We start from the raw sequence: 15,862 nt of genomic DNA, 5'->3' as shown, positions 1-15,862 counted from the left end.
CTTTCATGTGACGTATGCCCCCAGCTGCTCAGTTCCTCTACAAAGTAGATGCAATATTGCATGTGGCCATTCATATAAATGGCTATCCATTATGTGACAGGACCAACTATGCCATGGCAGAAGCTGCTGCTTGTTAGTTGTTCTACTTTCTGGCTGCTAGAGGAGATCTGAGAGGAGACCGACGTCTTTGCTAACCTTAGCTTAGCTCTGGGCGTCGAGCCAAGTGCAAGAACCTAGTGTTCTGCCCCATACACATGACTGCAGTGAAGAGGCACTTGTATAGGGCAGCACAAAATGTCACTCTTTACAAACTCAATGGTAGAAGCATAAAGTAAGAACCACCACTCCACACAAGGTGGAGGTGGGATAGGTGAGACACAACACCATTTACCACCGATCAATTGAGTAGGTGATAAATGCTCTCCACTGGAATACTCCTGTAGGCCTTACCTTAAAGGGATTTCCAGTACCCCACCAAAATTTGAGTGGGCATGAAAAAAAAATTATACTTACCTAACTCAGTCCCCTGTGGCTCCTGTTTCAGCACCTTCCAGTACCTAGCTCATTACAGTCAGTATATTCCAGTATATATTTATACTGGAATAATCCTTTAATTTTGTGCTTTAACATAGCAGGTGCTGCAAACAGAAAAAGTCAAACCCAAATGCATGCAGCAGCCAATGGCTTCACAATTTTTCCTGTTCCAATAAAACTGTGGGATTACGGGCAACACTGGATGGCCATTGGCCACTGATTGTGTGATTCCTCCACAAGTAAAAGCTGTAATATGGGAAACCACCCTTAAGGGGCAGTAGACCAAAAAGTCAATCTTTCTGCAACCTGAAATGGCTGATAACAGAGAAAAAAAGACTCATTTTAATGCATACAAATTGGTAATAAACCTTATATTGTTCCTTTATGTAAAAGTAAAAAGGTCTTGAAATTCAATATTGGGAAACCTAGACTATAAGCTCCAAGGATCAGGACAGACCCTTACACAGCTTTGTACCTGAGAGCAGAAAGGAATGACAGGAACTTTAGTTCTTCCCGTTAGTAATCTAACCCACAGCTCTGCAGAATGTCTCAGAGCAGTATAAAGTGCCCCCCAGGCAACAGCGATCATTGCAGTCACTTGCACAGCTGGTTACAGACACTTAAGGTGATGGGGGTGTCGCAGAGGATCTCTAGTAAACAAACAGCAACAAGATGAACAAGAAAACGTAAATCTGCTTTGATAGTTTTGTCACAGATGAAAACGTCCAATTTAAAGTGACTGGCGTACAGTAGATTCACTTAATTCCATTAATTTAAAAATCACAATTTGAGCAGACAATTTACTACACAGGCAGGCACAGCAATTCTTAACATCTCATTAAAACACCATTAGGCGGAAGCGTAGACAAAACCAGTGCCACGACTAATCCTCCACGATAGCATCATCCCAGTGCTCGGCGGGGCATCTGATATGGAGACAGACCATAAGAAGCACTTTCTTTTCTGGAAGTTAGACTGTTTAGCGCACAACACATTGGTCCAGATTTACTTAAAGGGGCACTTCGGTACCACAGTTTTATGGTTATCTAAAGTGTTTGTAGTGAGTTTAGCACTTTTGTAATTCACATGTTATACATGTGTCCGCAGCATATATGTTTTTTACTGACCTCTTTTCTGTCAAGGAAGTTCAGTAGTTTTTCGGGTTGCTTGTGACTGTTGTCCACACCTGCGGCCATGTTTGGTCACTGGTGTGGACAAGACGTCAGAGCTGCAGGTGTTGCTGTTTTTTTTCCTCCTGCAATGGTTTCACCCCTTTTCCACACCCCTGTAATGAATATTCATTGAATTGTTGAGGGAGGATGCATGTCTCCTCCCGCTGTCAGCCTACCCTGTGCCCGGCTTGAATACCCTGTGTCAGCTCTGATGCTGACATGTAACCCCTTCCCCGCCATGGGGACCGTGCGCCAGCGGGGGTAAACAGCTATCATGATTGCCCCCCGCGGGCGCACGATCCCTATGGCGGGGGAATTAGTAACATGTCAGCCGCAGCACTATCATGATTCCCCGGCCGGCTCCTTATATGACAGTGTGCTCAGCCCACAAACAGGGCTGGGCGGCAATGCAAAACAAGTTGGGCAGGGGACTGAAAGAGGAGACAGGCTACAAGGCATGCTGGGAGCTGTAGTTTCTGAAGCAAAGGCAAAACAGAAATAGATGCTACACTACACGGACACACTTGTGCAAAGAAAGGAAAAGAAAGACAAACAAAGAGCAAGCACGAGACCAGAGATAACAAGAAAACTCACCTGCAAGGGTAAGTAGAAACTGAAAAAACATTGGCCACCGGAGTACCACTTTTGTGACAAGACTTTTGCTCATGTATGCAGGAAAAAAAAAAGAAAAAAACCTTCCTTTTGGAATCCGCTTCTTCAGAAGGAGGTGTGACAGCATTTTTTCATAAGAAAACCAACAGTTTTATCTTTTATCGCTATACTACAGTGTTGGTTTTAGTGTTTTGCTGGGAAATAAGTTTTTCCCAGAATTAGGAATGTATGGACTTTTTTTGTTGCAGTTGTTGTATTGTGGGTATTTTCTTTTTAACTATTGTAGATTTATCTGTTTTCTCTTGATTTTACTATGTTTTATATTGTGTTTATTTTATTTTGGTGGTAATGTGTATATGTTTTACTTTGAAAAAAAATAATTTTACATTATTTTCTAGGTGTGAAGATGCTGACCTTTTTCTTGGTGTGAAGATGCTGACATGTTACAGAGACATGTGAAAAGTTTTTTTTATTGTCAGGGTGTCAGTGTCAAGACCCTGACTGATTAAGAGAACAAGTGGGGATAAGTGATCTTTGTATCGCTGCCCCACTTAAGTCTATAGGGAAAGGAGACAAAGATCCCGGAGAGTTGGGGAGTAAAGCACACTACCGTGTGCTTATTCATGCTTGATCTTCAGATCGGTGGAGTCGTGGCAGGTAGAATTCTTCAAGATGCCTCAGGCAGTATGGAGAAGAAAAGATCAGTATCAGATACTGATCTGAAGAGGAGGTTGCCTCCCCTGAAATGCATTATCCTTGTTTTACTTTGTGTTATATCAGCTAAATAAACCTAATTGGTTTTGCTACACCCATCTTTGTTGGATGGTTTTGAATTGCACCTTTGCAAGACAGCAGCGCCTCACCACTGGGTCATTTTTCTTTGCTTCCACATTTGCACACCTCACATCAGAATTAGACTTCCATTTCCCAGGACCCTGGGCAAACAGCTGATCTCTGCACATCTAAGTAGCCCACAAAAGGATTGAAAGGAAAGTTTTAAACCTGCTTCAGGTGGGCGGCCATTACCTCAGTTTTTTTTTTTCCTTTTGGCCCCTGCATAGGGATCCCAAGTCTCCAGGGGATTACATGAGGCACCCTTGTTGGTCTCCTTTTTTCTCTTGCAACATGTCCCCCCGTTTTAAGGCAGCAGCAGACCTTTGAAACCATATATGAAATACTTAGTATTAAATCTCACTTTCCTATGTAAATATGTCATACCAATGGTAAAGTTTCATAGTAATTTGAGCCAGATGATAAAATCAACTGCACATCTGTATTAGGGTGAACACATGACTGCAGCAAAACAATAAGAAAAACTTGCATAGGAGGCAGAAGAGGATATTTAGCATTAAGCGAATTGGAATAAAAATTAATTCTAGCTACACCCTGTTATTTGCATTACAAAATACTTGAAGTTTTCCAATTAACTGTGAAAGGGGAAAAAAAAAAGAGACAAAAGACGCCCATGGCTGGCTATGAGCTGGAGCCTCGCAGATCAACAGAGATTCTAATAGAGAACATGATGAATTACTACTGATGGGTTTCTATATGCAAAAGACAAGATAAAAAAACTCTGGAAAGGTATGATTAGTTACTGAACGCTGGGAGAGAACTTAACAGGTGTCACAGCGAGTCTGTCAATGATAGAAACTCACAAGGTTTCCGCAGAACAGACACGCTGCACTTGTTGGAAGTCTTAAGGCTCCATTTTCAGCTCCTATGAGCTATTGAAAAAGGTGATGGAATTCAATCAGACAGCACTCATCTCACATCGTCGGCACAAAACACATTGTCATATGCAGGTGATGGATGGAAACGTCTGACAGACTGTCCGGTAACCTACTATTATAGCTATAGTCCTGATAAGTATCGACAGAACAAAATTGGATCCAACGTGGGTACAAGTAAGGTCTGACAAGGCAACGGGTCCATCTCCCCTCTCCATAGACAATCGGAAGGCCAGAGTCGCCCAACAAGTGCTGAGGTTTGTGGATAAAGAGGTTTTTTTTTGTTTTTTTCTGAGTAGTATGAACACTCGAGGTCAACATATAGTTAGGTGAGTAAATTATTTGTGAAGAGTAAAAGACAGATTGAGGTATAAAAGAAAAGAGCGTTAACATGTATTCCTTACACACAGCACTGCTGGAAATAACGTCAGGAAGACAGAATTTTAAAATGTAAGGAATTGTAGAGTGCTATGAAAAAGAATGTAACCCAATTTCTTCTATTCTGGCATATGACTCACACTGTACACACTGTTTGGACATCCCTGCTTTACTAAGAAACAAAATGTGTTGGCAGACGGGAACCATTTGGTCAATCCAGTTTGCCCAATATTCTGAATAGTCCCTGGCCCTTTCTTATATGAATGATAGCCTTATGCCTATCCCAATCTTATATGAAGGATAGCCTTATGCCTATCTCTATCTTATATGAAGTATAGCCTTATGCCTATCTCTATCTTATATGAAGTATAGCCTTATGCCTATCTCTATCTTATATGAAGTATAGCCTTATGCCTATCTCTATCTTATATGAAGTATAGCCTTATGTCTACTCCATGCATGCATATCCCATGCATGCTAGCATCTACAACAAGGTAGATGCCAGCAAGCACTCACCATTCCTCTGCTACTCATTTTACACTCACCTCCGGACTCAGCGGGAACATCTACTGCCAAATACATTGAGGTCTGCACACAGAGACGGCTTGCGGCAATCCTGCTGGTGGCCTCTCACAGTGCAAGAACCAGGAAAGACTAGTTACACGAGAAGGGTGAGCATTGTACCATCCAATCTTTATATACAGGACTATATTGTTGTTATTTAGTAAAGAAGCAGGACACGTCGGAGCCAGGAGCCGTACTATCTTTATTACAGGAACCAGAAATCCACTATTTTTATTACAGTAACGAGTTATCCACTCGTCATCGGCTATGCTTACTAGATGTACGGTATTTAGTTACTTTCAAGAAATGGACATAACATCTGGATGAGATATATTCTTTTTTCAGGAACTAAAAACGTTTAAGCGCAATACAATTATGAACTATATATACATTTTTAGGTTATTGATTAATTCTGTATTATATGGTAGTGATTTAATTCTAAAAGTACACTTATTTTTAATTGTACACTCACAGGGGCACTGTGGGTGTTAAGTTAGAGTATTTTTAAGTTTATAAAATTATTTTATAAGCTACCTATCTTAAACTAATGTAAAAAGAAATCATATTAATTATATTACTATTAGTATACATACCATATATTCGCAAGACTGAGTGCCAGTATTCAATTTTTTTCCAGTTTTTCTTTTAATGCACCTATACAGGTATACAACTTGGCTATCCCAGTCGTATTAATTGGACTACTCACAGTGAGCCATCCCTATTCTTTTATCTATTGTATATCCTAAAAAGTTATACAGTGAGAATGATCGTGTGAGGAGCAGTGGCCCTCTATTGGTATTACAGGGCTACAAAGCGCGGGATGCTGTTCGGTGGATTAGTTTTATCTTCCAGATCTGCCTGTCCACTTCCCAGAGGCACTCCTGGTGTTCCAATGGAGAAGCAGCAACAGTCGGTCCATCTACCAGGCCTGGGCAAAACTCATATGGCAGCTCTGGCAGCTGGATAGCGCTTTCATCCTCAGTGATTTTGTCGGAGGCACTGCCGTGGTCGGATCCTGTTTACAGGCAGAAGTGCCAGACAGTGCAGTACTAAAACGATCTGTCTGCACTGACATATATATATATATATATATATATATATATATATATATATATATATCTCACACACTGTACCAGAAGGGATCTTGGAATGCACCATCATTGAATCCTACATGCAAACCTGCAAATGGCTTACTTGTGCTTCAGGAGAGGCATTTTCATGTATGCATAATAGCTGTGTATGATGTGCCATGAATGGGAGCAGATGCAAGTAGTGTAATACTTGTAGACTCTTTACACTCCTCTACCTGCCCAGTATTATTGGTTGCTATATCTATGTCATATTTTGCAATTGAACATTCTGTATACATCTTTATCTCTTATTTTGTCCCTGTTATGCTAGTGTCCTTAAAGTCTACCTGTCGTTAACAAAAACTCTTCATATAATAAACATAATACCATTATATGTACATTTGTAATATACATTGGTTAAAAAATGTGTATATTTTTGGGTGAAAAAATGCTCTCTCTGCCTTTGTTTATCTGTAAGGGGTCCAAATACAGGGCAGGCAGGAGTGAGGGCAGGACAAGCATGGCTCATGTGTGAGCCCGTAGCATGTCACAGAGCCCCGCATGTCCTCGGTGGACAGAGCCCCGCATGTCCTCGGTGGACAGAGCCCCGCATGTCCTCGGTGGACAGAGCCCCGCATGTCCTCGGTGGACAGAGCCCCGCATGTCCTCGGTGCACAGAGCCCCGCTTGTCCTCGGTGCACAGAGCCCCGCTTGTCCTCGGTGCACAGAGCCCCGCTTGTCCTCGGTGCACAGAGCCCCGCTTGTCCTCGGTGCACAGAGCCCCGCTTGTCCTCGGTGCACAGAGCCCCGCTTGCCCTCTGTGCACAGAGCCCCGCTTGCCCTCTGTGCACAGAGCCCCGCTTGCCCTCTGTGCACAGAGCCCCGCTTGTCCTCGGTGCACAGAGCCCCGCTTGTCCTCGGTGCACAGAGCCCCGCTTGTCCTCGGTGCACAGAGCCCCGCTTGTCCTCGGTGCACAGAGCCCCGCTTGTCCTCTGTGCACAGAGCCCCGCTTGTCCTCTGTGCACAGAGCCCCGCTTGTCCTCTGTGCACAGAGCCCCGCTTGTCCTCTGTGCACAGAGCCCCGCTTGTCCTCTGTGCACAGAGCCCCGCTTGTCCTCTGTGCACAGAGCCCCGCTTGTCCTCTGTGCACAGAGCCCCGCTTGTCCTCTGTGCACAGAGCCCCGCTTGTCCTCTGTGCACAGAGCCCCGCTTGTCCTCTGTGCACAGAGCCCCGCTTGTCCTCTGTGCACAGAGCCCCGCTTGTCCTCTGTGCACAGAGCCCCGCTTGTCCTCTGTGCACAGAGCCCTGCTTATCCACCCTCACTTCCTGTATTTCGACTCCTCATAGAGACACACAGGAAATAGCTGAAGGAATAAAAATGTACTTATTTTTTAACCAATGAATATAACAAATACAGTATACATATAATGGTATTATCTACATCATATAAAAAGTTTTGTTGACAGGTACACTTTAAGGACGTCTTCTCTGCTATGTACCTGTATAATGTATATGAAATGGTTTGCATGTTGGGTATGTTTACCCTAAGGAAATTCAGCGCAAAATATCCTCAGTGAATTCCAAAGTGGATCTGTGTTGCTTAAAATGATCCAGAATCAGCGATTATATGCGTTGTTGGAAACACTAGCACTGTTCCATTGACAAAAGCCTCTCTGGTGAATTCCTAAGGCATTTGGAGATGGGGTTAAAGGGGTACTCCGCCCCTAGACATCTTATCCCCAATCCAAAGGATAGGGGATAAGATGTCAGATCGCCAGGGTCCCGCTGCTGGGGACCCCCTGGATCGCCGCTGCGGTACCCCACTATCATTACTGCACAGGGCGAGTTCGCTCTGTGTGTAATGACGGGCGATACAGGGGACGGAGCAGCGTGACGTAATGGCTCCGCCCCTCGTGACATCACGGCCCGCCCTCTTAATGCAAGTCTATGGCGGGGGACGTGACGTGACCTAACGATGCTCCGGCCCCTGTATTGCCCGTCATTATGCGCAGAGCGAACTCGCTCTGTGCAGTAATGATAGCAGGGTGCCGCAGCGGCGATCCTGAGGGTCCCCAGCAGGGGAACCCCGGGGATCTGACATCTTATGCCCTATCCTTTTGATAGGGGATAAGATGTCTAGGGGCTGAGTACCCATTTAATAAGATATCCAGACCCACCCAGAAGACCATGACCCTAGAATCCGATCTGACCATGAATATACATTTTGTTCTACTGCATGAAATAGCGCAATCTGCAAATGCAATGCGAAAGTTCCCTTATATGTCACACAACTCTTTATAGGCCCAGGTAAAAAACAAACAAAAAAAAAAAAAAACACAGGTAGCCTGTCCTCCCCTCAATTACTATAATTTAACATCACATTTCACAGTCAGAAAATACCTCTAGGGTTCTCTTGGCGCCATGCTGCAGTGCAAAAACCTACTACAACACTATTCAATAAGAGGAAATTAAGTGACAACAGAACAAGAGAAAATGACAAACTTCTACGTCTTGTGTTCATCAACTTTTAGCTCCTAGCTACCAAACCTTTCTTTTTGTCTCTCAGCCTTTCACGCTCTACACAAAAAGCATTAGGTTTTATAATTTATACATTCCTGGATAGAGCAGCCATTACGGGTAGAGGTTCGCTTTGACAGGAACATGGAAAATTAATTACATTTGTGTTACTGACACAAAACTGCTCTCATTTTATAGCTGTTTGACAAGCTGCCTGGCTCTGCGTGTTTGAGCCGTCCTATGTTCAGCTTCAACACATGATCTGATTCCGTTGCAGGCAACGAGGCTCCTCATGTATATTTCTAAGAACGTAAGTAAAAAAAATAAAAAAAAACACAAAAATAAATGTTAACATAAAAGAGCTACACAAAACAAAGATAGACACAGGACAGCTTATGCACTTATTTTGCGTGTCTAGACCAATGTTGATGTAGCTATACTTGGATCCTTGGTTGACTGGGAGTTGTGTGTATTATGCTATAAAATAAAAAATTAAAGGGTAAGAATAACATTGCAATCATTTTTAATTACTTCAACATGTCTAAAATTAAAACTGAAGCAGTAAGAGAGGGAATCTATCATTAGAAAATCATATAAACATTACAAAATGAATAAGTAAATTATATATATCTACAGAAAATACAGTGACATTTCATTTTCCCTGCAGATCACTTGTCAGCTTTGCTGTGTAGACTGGAACAGAGTCTGTACATTCACCTCATTATCATAAGAGGGCAAGGTCAGTTTTCTTTTATTTCAGAGCCAAGGAATGCACTCTCGAATCACCCTCAGTGCAAAAAAAAAAAAGTGCAAACGTGTTACACTAAAAGAATGTGCACAAAGGATTTGGTCTATCGCAAGCCCTTCTCCGATAGACCAAAAGGTACCTGCAAGGTTCCAGGTTCGATGTCCGTTTTCATCGAAGGGACCACAAATGCTGCCGGCATCCCCCTTGGCGTTAGCCACACACACCTCCCCTAGACCGCTAAAAGGGACACCCAGAAGGGATACCGCTTCCTAACAATCCTGTGAACACGCAACACGTAAAAAGTGACGCAGTGACAAAAAAAAGTAAAAAATAAGTGAATGCGTGAAGGTATACTGCCCGGACATGAAGCCGGATCTATAAAGAATTTTCTCTGATGCAAGCCAGAAGGCCGGGAATCAAGAAGTGAGTGCCACAAGGTAAAGAGTTCATGGTGGCCGTGCTTACATTTTTTTTTTATCTAATAGCCGAGGAACGTGCTCTCGAATCACCCAAAGTGCAAGAAAGAGTGCAAACGTGTTACACAAAAAAAAAACGTGCACAAAGGATGTGGTCTATCGCAAGCCCTTCTTCGACAGGAGAGAGGCCCCCCAACAAACCTTACCCTTTGCCACCGGACCAAAAGGTACCTGCAAGGTTCCAGGTTCGATGTCCCTTTTTCGCCGAAGCTACTAAGAGACCACAAATGCTCCCGGCATCCCCCTTGGCGTTAGCCAAGGCATCTGCCTGCAGAGCCATAAACCGTCGGTACCATGCCCATGCAGGAGTACCCAGGGTTTTTGCAGGGGGGTGAGGAACCTGACGGCTACACACACCTCCCCTAGACCACTAGGAGGGACACCCAGAAGGGCTACCGCATCCTAACAATCCTGTGAACACACAACACGCAAAAAGTGACACAGTGACAAAAAGAAAGAAATAAGTGAATGTGTGCAGGTATACTGCCAGGACATCCGGCCGGATCTATAAAAATTTCTCTGATCCTAGCCAGAAGGCCGGGAATCAAGAGGTGAGTGCCACAAGGTGAAGAGATCATGGTGCCCGTGCTTCCACTCAGTGAGCATATACTCCCAGTGAGTTTCGGCACCTCCGGGTCACCACTCCCCGAGGCACTAAAGCACCTCGGCTCTAGACCCTCTCAGCAAGACCCGGAGGAAACAGGTCACATCAGGGCAGCTGTCAAGCTGATTCCTCAGACCCATCCCCACCAGCTCCACACCAACTTAAAACTGATAAGAACAGATACTGCACTTGATCTTAGCCAAAAGTCCGAGAAGCGATGGTCCGTAGAATAATTGTATTATCGTTAAAAGGGAGGGATCAGAAATCATTTGTCATTATATGGTGGGGTCAGCATTCATCTCATTATCATTAGAGGGAGCCGTCAGCAGTCATTTCATTATAATTAGAGCGAGGGGCCAGCAGTCGTATCATCATTAGAGGGAGGGGTCAGCAGTCATAACATTAGAGTGAGTGTCAGTAATCATCTCATTATGATCAGAGGGAGCGGTCTGCAATCATTTTATCATCATTAGAGGGAGGGGTCAGTCATATCATCTTTAGAGGGAGGAGTCAGCAGATATTTCATCATCATTAGGGAGAAGGGCCAGTAGTAATCTCATCATTAGAGGGAGTGGTCAGCAGTCATCTCCTTTTCATTAGAGGGAGGGGTCAGTAGTCATCTTATTAGAGGGTCGGGTGAGCAGTCATCTTATGATTAGAGAGAGGGGTCAGCAGTCATCTCATCATATTAGTAGGAGGAATTTAATACGAGCCCTATTGTACTGCTGGAGGCCTAGATAAAGCAGATGATTAACACTATAAAAACAGATAAGGGTCTTTAACCCTTTTCCATTCCCTGGATACCAGGGGAGAGGTTGTAGTCGAATGCTGTCAGAGCATGCTGGGAGTTGTCGTTTTGCAAACACTGGAGGCACCCTGGTTGGGAAATACTGCCAATTAAGCATCCACACCCTGCTGCACTGTGCACGATATACAAACCAACAATACAATGAACATGTGCGCCTCCAATAGGGCCACATCCAAGGACATTTTTCAAATGTACATCTCTTTTCCATACTGATATTTAATTGACTGTACTAACGTGAATATAAGATATGTCACCTTTACTGACTACGATATGAAATTTCCATCCAGGTTACAGGTCTCTTCATCTCACTGCACCATTAGATTGTAAGCTCTGTGTGACTAAGATTTTTTGCCGGTTCACTGCACCGGATCAGTAATGTCTAATGCATATATAAATAAGAGACGATACTTTATTTACAGCCGTATTACAATCAGGAGCCGCTCATCCATCTCTTGTACATTATTTTTTCATAAACTTTCCATATAAAGCATGACTATGCTCTGTTGCGATTTGTCCGTGTATAATCTATTATGCTGCAAAGTTTATTATTCAGCCTTAATGGAGTGAATTATTTTCACTTGGATCACACACAACAAAAACACACAAACTACTGAGCAACAGACTTTCAATTGAGTTTTTTTTTATGATTCTTTCCCCTGAAATAAATTGCTCATCTCATTATTTTCCGCTGTCTCCTGGTATGATAATATGCCCATTGCTGACACCTCTCCTATTCTCCATGGCAGGCCGAACATTAGCATGTAAATAGCTGACAGATAGTGGCAAACGAAAGAAAAGAACAGTTCTTTAATTAACTTTAATCCGTTGCAAATCCATGCAGCAATCTGCTAGGACGGTGCGCTGCACAGGATCTTCTTAGGAGGTCCCTAAATGCTGCCTCCGGATGCCCACCAGACCAGAACGGTGAATGGGAGAGATACACCGCCATACGGAAAGGGTAATAGAAAAATTGGGAGCTTATGTTGTAACAAGACCGGATAATTTATGCCCGACAATACAAAACATGTTAAAAGGAAATTTGTCAGCTGCAGACACTATTGGATAGATGTTAGGGTATAAAAGGAAACTGTTCTTTTCTTGGAGCTGATGGTGGTTGTCAAATTTATAAAATCTCCTCCTTTATTTCTCAGCCAAGTGTCAAAGAGGCAGGACCGAGCTGCTTACTCACCCTTATCTCCCAGCACCTCCTGGCCTCATGTACAGAACCCTGTACGCAAGTGAGGGAAGTGAGGGTGAGTGAGCAGGCGTGCCAGGCTGTGCTAACTGAGCAGCTTGGTCCCACCTCTTTGACACTTGCCTAAGAAATAAAAAGGTCCTTTCATAAGTTTAACAACCACCATTCGCTCCAGGAAAGTTACAGAGTGCTTTAATACACTACTACAGTTGTCTCCAAATGGCTGACCGCCAGATGTTGCTAAATAATTGCCAATCTGATAAAGGGTTATAACCGAAACACATTACTGGTTGATAAATAAAACTATATTGAACGCAAAGATCTCCATCACGTATATGCATGTAAAGTGCAGTGCCTGCAGAGAGATTTTCTTTATCTCTAAATTTCCACTACCCTATGAGCAGAAGCACCCAAGTGAATGGAACATTTATACCCTTAAAGGGGTTATCCAGCATAAGTTGATTTTAGTACCTACCTGGCAGACAGTAATGGACATGCTTAGGAAGGATCTGCGCTTGTCTTAGGCTAATTGCTATGCTGTGAGATTACCAGAACACTGTGGCTAGCTTTCTGTGAACTTGAATTTCCTGTTTTCAGTTTTCTTGCTTGCCTACAAATCCCATGATTCCATTTTCCTCCTTCCACACATCAGCCACCCCACCCATTGAAACATAAATGAGCTGCAGACCTGTGGTCTTCAATCAGGATGCCTACAGTTGTTGCATTAGTTGCAGATTGCTCTCTCCACCCATTGAAGCAGACAGGCTCCCTTTCATCAGCTGACTAGTGAGGTCAGGTCTCAGCCGCATTGCAAGCTGGGAAAAATCCAAGACAGCAGTCATTTTGTATGCTGATAAAAATAAATATTGGGGTGAAAATCACAGAAGAATTGTGAGAAAACCGTCACACACAGGTACAGACACTATATTATGAACTACACTAACTTTACAGCCCCTGTAGCATAGTCAAATAAAAAAAATTCCCCGAATACCCCTTTAATACAAGGGTGATATGCATATTACCTATATGCTCCAGGTGAGCAGTGTACAGTACCATTGGTACCTCCATTTTATGACTCGTTTAATGTGCTAGGGGCCAGTGTGGTCTCCATTTTCTACTATCCTGCTACATAGGCCCAGGCAGCAGTCTCCTCTGGTTTGGTCCTAGCACACCTCTAACCCAGATTTACTTTCTTTAGCACAAAACCCCTTTAAACCCAGCAGACTTCCAGGACTGAGAAGGCTTACAGAAAACTCAGCCAATACCTTCCTTAGCAGTAGAATGCACAAAGCTCTGTAGGATGTCCTCTTATAGGGCTAAGACTATGCAGAGTCTTCAATCACAGCTGATTGCTTCCACTCAACATATACCTCTGAGATGTCCTATGGGCTTTGCTAGACAACCTTTAGGGTACATCTAAAATCATTAAGTCCATCATATCAACACAAATTGCCAGCACTGCCGCTTCTCAATATGCTTCACATTACTTTCACCACCAACTCTATATGGACGGAAACTCCAGGATTTTGTCACCTCAGTACTGGTCAGCTACTCCAGGTGTCAATCATTGGAATTGAACAGGCTCAGGCCTACTTTCTCCACAAAGGCCTTTTGACAATACATGTGGGCTAACCACACACTACCAGTGGTACCAAACCACATTTTCTTCCTGTTCCGCCCACTAAAGATGTGACACATTGTCTCACCATTGCAATGCATACCTCTCTCCACCAGCATCCATTTCTTCCTGACCAAACCTTCACATATCATAAGCCTCGAACCCCAACAACCCAGGGCAGAAGAGGGACATCAAAATGGATAAACCACACACTGACACACAACATATACACCTGCAACATACATATTGAAAGTAGTTATCTCTATCCCCATCATAGGGGTAAGAAGGTGGTCAGTGGGGGTCTGATCTTGGGAGTCCCAGTGGTCAGACACCCCTAATCAGCTTGTCATGCCTTATTCTGTATATAGGGGATACATTATTGAGATTCTAGAAATAACCCCTTAATGGCTGAGTAGTCTCACATTTACTAAACAAGGGAGAAGCATTATATGCACCCTCCCAGCTTTACAAATGGGTCCGACGTATAGTGAAAGTCAACGGGTGACATATGCCTTAACCCAACCTTATGCTAAAAGAAATGATCAACAAGAATTTAATTGAACTTGAGGGCAGAGAATGGTTATAAAATATTAATAATTTAAGTAAAAATAATGGGTGAAAATGCTGATAAAGCAAAAAAATTCCAGATAAAGTTATTGGCCCAGATTTATCCAACTGTGTGAGAGACAAAATAGAGTGATTTTCCCACAGCAACCAATCACAGCTTAGGTTTCACTTTACCAGAGCTTGTTAGCTGAGCTGTGATTGGTTGCTGTGGGAAAATAACTACACTTTTTATATATCTGGGCCATTACGTCTAAATTAATCATTACTCCTTGTTGAATTCCGTATTGGTTTTTCATGACATACAAATCCTATCATCTCATCTAGAATGTCTGGCACTGCGAGGGTTACGCAGCCTGTATAAGTAGTTCAAATACATTATTTCTCCACCAACACACTTATATAAAGCCTATCTTAATAAACATCTTCCCATCAGAAAAAAGGCATTTTTTTGTTTTGATTTCATTACATTTTCTGAAATTGCTTTTCTAGATGTTGCTGCTCATACATGCAATGCGCTCGCTGCCAAGACTCCCGTTAATGTACTGATATCTCTGACAAGGTCAGCGCGCTAATAATTTCACAAAAGGTCATTTCTCCGCCCTGTATATGGAAACCTGAGTTGGGAAACATGACACAAAATAATGTCAGCTCACGAAAGGTAAGAGGCAAAGGCCAAAGTGCCACTCCACACTATCATTTAACTCCCTCCAGCAGGGACATTTGCCACACAAATCATTTACAGGTTGCGTGGGTTAACCCCTTTTGTCATTGGGGGGGGGGGGGGGGGGTAAAAGGAGTAAGTCACACCAAATTCCAGGGTGAAAAATATCCATTTCATTGGAGGACATGAGATGTATTTTTTAAAGTATTTTCACTGGTGGCCAAGAAAATGGATGAAGGGTCAAAATCACTAAAAAGTAGTCACAGATATTGCATATAGAAGCCACAAATAGTAATATGTAGAGAAAGGGAGGTCAGATATAGTGGATGGAGAGAGCATTTAAAGGGGTTTTGCGAGCAAAAACATTTTATCCCCTGTCCTAAGGATAGGGGATAAGATGTCTGATCGCAGGGGGCCCGCTGCTGAGACTCCCCCCCCCCCCCCCCCCCCCCCACGATCTCTTTGCAGCACCCGCATTCTATGCGGGTGCTGAATCTCCAGTTTCGGAAACCTCCGGGTTTCCGGGACTGGGGACGTGACGTCACGCCACGCCCCCTCCATTCATGTATATAGGGGATAAAATGTTTTTGCCCGGAATACACCTTTAAA

The 15,862-nt window shown here is 43.3% G+C and overlaps 1 protein-coding gene and 1 pseudogene across 4 annotated transcripts in view; both read right to left on the bottom strand.

The window, feature by feature from the left end:
- Positions 1–15,862, bottom strand: part of MAD1L1 (mitotic arrest deficient 1 like 1) — a 790,601-nt gene that overhangs the window by 559,622 nt on the left and 215,117 nt on the right. The window lies entirely within an intron of this gene.
- On the bottom strand, positions 10,473–10,623 carry LOC130290087 (U2 spliceosomal RNA; annotated as a pseudogene).

Source organism: Hyla sarda, chromosome 8, assembly GCF_029499605.1.
Source record: "Hyla sarda isolate aHylSar1 chromosome 8, aHylSar1.hap1, whole genome shotgun sequence".
Lineage (NCBI taxonomy): Eukaryota > Metazoa > Chordata > Amphibia > Anura > Hylidae > Hyla > Hyla sarda.
This window is presented reverse-complemented; position numbering and strand designations above follow the sequence as displayed.